General features: G+C 56.8%; 1 protein-coding gene across 6 annotated transcripts in view; it reads right to left on the bottom strand.

Moving 5' to 3' along the window:
- Positions 1-4,554, bottom strand: part of ATG16L2 (autophagy related 16 like 2) — a 22,369-nt gene extending 17,815 nt beyond the window's left edge. For all 6 annotated transcript variants that reach the window (XM_027774073.1, XM_027774081.1, XM_027774069.1 and 3 more), the window contains exons 1-3: positions 4,509-4,554; positions 2,732-2,831; positions 2,068-2,170 (exon numbers count right to left, since the gene is read on the bottom strand). The gene's annotated coding sequence lies outside the window, so the exon portion shown is untranslated. The remainder of the gene's footprint in view (positions 1-2,067; positions 2,171-2,731; positions 2,832-4,508) is intronic.
- Positions 4,555-5,380: the final 826 nt, after the last annotated feature.

Raw genomic sequence — 5,380 nt, 5'->3', positions numbered from 1 at the left:
CGGGCCCCCCTGCCATTCCGCCCCTGCCCTACTAACAAGAACTGGCCAGCACTCAGGTGCGTTTAGGATCTTGCACAAGGATGCGCTGCTATTTTGTGGAAGGGCCTTGGGCTCTGAAGCCTGAAGCCTTTCGATTCTGCGGTGCCACTTACTTCCTCTGTGACCCTAGCAGAGTCCTTTAAGTGCTCTGGCAAGAGGAGTCTGCCCCTTTCTGGCCTGCACTGTGGGAATTATAGGTCTTTCCTCATAGGGGACTGCCGGACTAGCGGGGAGTAACATGGCATTGCATGTTTATACAGCACTCACGCGTGCCAGGCTTGTTAACGCCTTATGCCATAGTAACTCCATAAGTACGTACTGCCATTCTCATTAGAGGTTAAGTGTCTTGCCTGAAGCCACACAGCTAAGTGGCAGAGCTTGAACTCGACACTTGAACCCAGGGCACACAAGCTATATTATGCTCCAGATAAAACTGGTCCACAGGAGGGGCTCAAGGGACACAAGTTCTGTCTGTGTCATCCTCACTTCCTAGCACATCAGAGCATGGATCTCGGGGCAGCAAGGAGCCCTGAGCAGAGGCGCACAGGCCAAGAACAGGAATGGAGTGTGGTGACAGGGCCCCAAATGAGTACCAGGACTGCTGCCCCCACAGCCCAGGAGTGGGGTGAGGGCATCTCATCAGCACCCCTGCCTCACTCAGTAGTCTTTCAGCAGAGAGCCATGAGCTAAAGAAACTCCAGGGTTGAAGCCAAAATCTCACTTTTTGGTGCTGGGGCGGGGGGTGGGTGTCAATGGGAAAGACGGTCCCAGGACAAGGCAGTTCCCACCAAGGTGGCAGGAGGAACAGGAGGGGCACAGGCCCTCAGCTTCTGGCCCAGGAAATAAGTGAGGCTGGCGACCCCTGTGCCCACCTGTTCCTGTGTTCTTTGTCACATGGGCCTAGTGAGAACAGACTGAGGAGCAAGGCTGGCCCTGTCCACCTGTACCAATGACACTGCCAATGTGAGTGGCCTGGGGAGGGCCCCTGCCCAGGCAGGACAGGACACCTAGTTTCATAGCCCCGTTTGTAACTGTGATGATTCTTTTCACCACTGAGCAATCCGGTCACCACCTCCACTTCCTCACTTGCCATCTGCTTTTATTTATGTGGTATTATATGTTATTCAATTTTTTTTATACTTTTCAAAATATTTTTTAAAAAAGGTAAAAAACAGGTTCATAGTTGTCAAGATTGAGGGATGCTTGCAGAAAGAGGATGATTAACTAGAAAGGAGTAGCGGGAAGGAGAACTTTGTGATGGAATCGTGGCCCTATAGTCTAATGGTTAAGGAAGCCAATCCCACATGGCTGACCATGGTTTGAGTTCCTACTTCACTAGCTTGAAAAACAGGTTGGCTGGGGCCAGCAGGTGGCATGGTAGTTAAGGGTGCTGGACTCCCACATGGCCAACCACAGTTCGTGTCCTGGGCCTGGCGAGTTGTTTTCTCACTTTCTCTCTTTCTCTGTTCTTCTTTGGTTAAATTAAAATAAAATAAATAAATAAAGGGAGAAAAAACATGTTGGATATGTGTGCCCAAAATCCTGACAAGAGGAGAAGGGACTGTGGCATATCCACACCCCATGGGGGGGGTGCTTTCTCCCTCTCCCCTTCTCTGGTGAATGTACACACCCTTTGTCTATTAAAAAAATTTTTTTGAAGGACAAGAAATAGTGCCAGATCTTGACAGTTGCATAAACCTGCACGTGATTGAACAACGGAGAACTTGTATGTGCCCACTTCACACCCACATCAGTTTCCGAGTTGTGGGCACTGTAGTTACACAGATGTAACCACGAGGACCCAGGGCAGGGTACACAGGAACTCCCTTGTACAATATTTGTAAGTTCCTGTGACTCTATACCTATTTTAAAATAAAAGGTTAAATAATAATAATGATACATGCTTGCAGTGACATGTGAAACTGTACCAAGGAGAATTAAGAGAAAGCCACTCCCCCTGCCCTGGCACAGCCGTAGGGACTGTCTGGCAGGAGCTGGGAGAGGAGTGCTGGGCCCAACCCCGCTTACCTTGCCACACTCCAGCCGGACCCCCTCCTCCTTCTCCTGCCACTTGGTCCGCAAGGTGACTATTGCTGGGACTTGGTCTGAGCCAGGCCCTGACTCCTCCTCCCTGCCAACCAATCAGAGTGCAGCTCATTGTCCCCCTGCGTTCACCCCAGTGCCCACGGGAGGCCACATGAAAAGTCTAAAATGAGCCACGAACTTTTCCTGGGGAAAGCAGAGGCCGGCAAGCCAATAAAGGAAGGAGCATGTCTCCAGAAAGGGCTGTCCTCGGCTCCTGGGCTCTAGGACACCCCCAGGCCTTGGGTTCCCTAGCAAAGGACCCTCCCCAAGAAGCATTTCCCAACGCTGAGCCCCCACCCATTCTTGGTTCTTTCACTCCTCTTTGGAGTAGGTAGCGAGACCCTCTGTGGGCATCGGGTAAGGAACAGCGAAGTGGAAAAAGACTGAGAAGGGGGAAAGACGGCTGTAGGGAGTGGGAGCAGGAGGTGGGACAAATGCAGAAAGATGGATGAGAAGGGCTGGGGGAAAACGGGATTCTAAGCAGGCAGCTGAGCTGGCCCCAGGCCGGCAGGCGCAGATGAGGTTCTGGGAGACAATAAGCCCTGCATAGGTGGTGGGGCAGGGACCTGACCCCGGCAAACCCATCCCGACACACACGTGCACTCACCTGGGGCTCTGGCGGGTGGGAGGAGTGACAGCTGGTGGCTCCTGCTGCAGCTTCTCAGAGACCTTGGCCAGCAGCTCTGCCTTCTCCAGGAGCCGGTTATCTGGGGGTACAATAGGGCAAGCTGGGGCAGAGGCAGGTACTTTCCAGGAGATCCCTGGTTATGAGTTGTCTCTGGCTAGGAGGCTGGAGGTGCCCAGAGCTGCTGGGGAGAGGGGCACTACCGGCGCCTGGCTCTGCCCCAGACGGGTGTCTGTACAGGACCCTCAGCCCTGGCACGGTCCCCTCACAGAACTGGACCCCAGACCCACCAGGCAGAGGATGGCCAGTGCTGAGCACAGTGAAGGCCCCGCCCCATGAGAGGCCTGAGGGAAGGAAGGGGCCTAAGATTGATTAATCCCTACCCCAGGGCACTGCCTGGCCCCACACTGATGAAACAAACCAAGCTCTGCCTTCCTCCCTCTCCCCCCAAGATCTTGGGCAAGTCACTTCCCCTCCAAGGGCTCTCTGGCTGTGTGGACTAAAAACTAATGCTAACTTCCCCAGAGCTGGTGTGTGATTTCCTCAGGTCAGAATACAAAGTCCTTGACCAGGTTCCCGCAGACCTTCATGTGTGTCGTGGTTTCACACTGGGTCACACTCCCTGTCCACGGTCACTTCCCCTTTTCTCACCAGTTCCAGGGTGGGGTGGGGTGAGGTGGGCGAGAAGCTCAGGCCTAGCTCCTGGGCTCCCTTCCCTCACCCGGTGCCTGTAACCCTGACTGAGGTCCCTGGGTCTGGCCTAGCTCTCACACAAAACCCCACCTCAGCCCCAGACACTGTGCTGCCCACCCCCAGCAAATCGAAGATCCCATTATGCCCAATTCACAGGTAGGAAGCCTGAGGCTTCGGGATATGACCTGCCCAAGACCACACAGATGACTGGACCTCCAGGGTCTCTCCAGGTGCCTGAGACCGGCAGCTTGTCGCAGTGTGGGAGGTGAGTGAGGGCTGGCTCCTTCATCGGCTGGACAGTTCCACTGTCCACCAGAGCAGTGGAGAAGTGAGGCTGCCTGGAGTGGGGGGGCTGGCAGCGCACCCCTGAAGGGAGAGAGTCCCCAGGATGAGCAGTTTGGGCCATGGAAGCATGGCCAGGATGAGCCCCAGTGAGGAACGAGCAGGGACTGGGGTTAGACCTTCACCTGCAGACAAGCTCAGGTGACCAGCCACACACCTGTTCACCCCGAACTGCCACTCCCCTGCCCGCCTCACCAGCTGCCCAGAAACCACCTGAGAGCCTGGCCTGCTTGTCCCTGGGGCTGGGGCTGGAGCTGGGGCTGGGGCTAGGAATGGCTGGGCTGGACGCAGAGGTGCGCTACAAACCTGCACCAGGACCATCCCCGCTTCCCCCTTACAGACCCAGTTTCACTGGGGGACAGGCTAACAAGCGTCTGCTCTGCACAGGGCTGCACCTGAAGACCGCCCGGAGCGACGGGAGGCACAGACACTCTGTCGAACCCGCCCTCGGGACGAACCTGCACCCAGGAAGCCCAGCTCTTGCAGGCAGAGCACATCAAGGGGCGAACAGGGCTGGGGTACCAGACGGGGCTCCCCCAGGGGAACGTTCTAAGCAAAGCCAGGATTGGAACGGGAAATCCCAGTCGGTCGGACAGAGGGTCTAACAGCCAGGTTCGAGGCCCGGGACCCCGGAAGACAGAAGACACCAGTGCCCTTGGGTCACAGCCAGGAGAGCCAGACAAACTCCGGTGTGCCCGGAGCCCGGCCCCTCGGGTGCACTCACAGGCCGGCACCAGCTCCAGGAAGAGCGCCTTCTGCGTGCGGTCCCGGGGTGGGGTGGGGGGACAGGGCGGGCCTCGCGGGGACTCCGTGACGTCCGGGGCGGGCCTTAGCGGGGGAATCCCCGGGTTGTACTAAGCGCGTTCTCGGGGGTTGGGGAGACTGAACACAGACGTGGGGGAAGCCGCCTAAAGGTCTACACTTTTTGGTGGGGCCTCACCAAAATTTTTACTTAAGTGGGAGTCTCTATTTCCGTTAGGGGAAACAGGCAGGGAGCAGGGCAGCAGGCTCCCGGAGCGGCTCCCCTATGCCTGTTGGCACGGCCCGGAGGCGGGGTCCCCAAGGCTGAAGCTTCCAAACCCCGCCGTTTTGCAGCCGGGGAAACAGGAGGGTGAGTGTACAGAGACCTCCTTGGGTTCTGCGGCCACACACACAATATGACAGCGACAGAAACCACGGGGGAGCGAGAGACTGAAGAAGAGACCCGCTTTCCGGAGATGGTGGCGTTTGAGTTGGGTTGTGAGGACGAGATAGGACTGGCCAGAGGGAGAGCGATCTCAGAGCACTTATGTCCCAGAGAGTGAACGGATGCACCCGGTTTCATCTGGAACACCCCAGCCCAGAGGGAGAAGGGCGCAAGGGAGCAGGTGGCTGAGCTGGCCAGCAGCCCAGTGTCCTCACTCTGGGCCCAGCGGTTCACTCTTTTGGGCCGCCTCTGGAGGAGCAGCGACATCTCTGTGGGTGCGCTTGACAGTGAATCATGGCTTGCAGGAAACTGTGATAAAACTGCCTCGCAAGGGGCCTGTTCCCAGCTCTGCAGACACAGGCTGGCTGAGAAGGAACAGGAGTCACCGGGCCGGCCTCCACAAGGGGATT

Source organism: Tupaia chinensis, unplaced genomic scaffold (genome assembly GCF_000334495.1).
Source record: "Tupaia chinensis unplaced genomic scaffold, TupChi_1.0 Scaffold000047_1, whole genome shotgun sequence".
NCBI lineage: Eukaryota > Metazoa > Chordata > Mammalia > Scandentia > Tupaiidae > Tupaia > Tupaia belangeri.
This window is presented reverse-complemented; position numbering and strand designations above follow the sequence as displayed.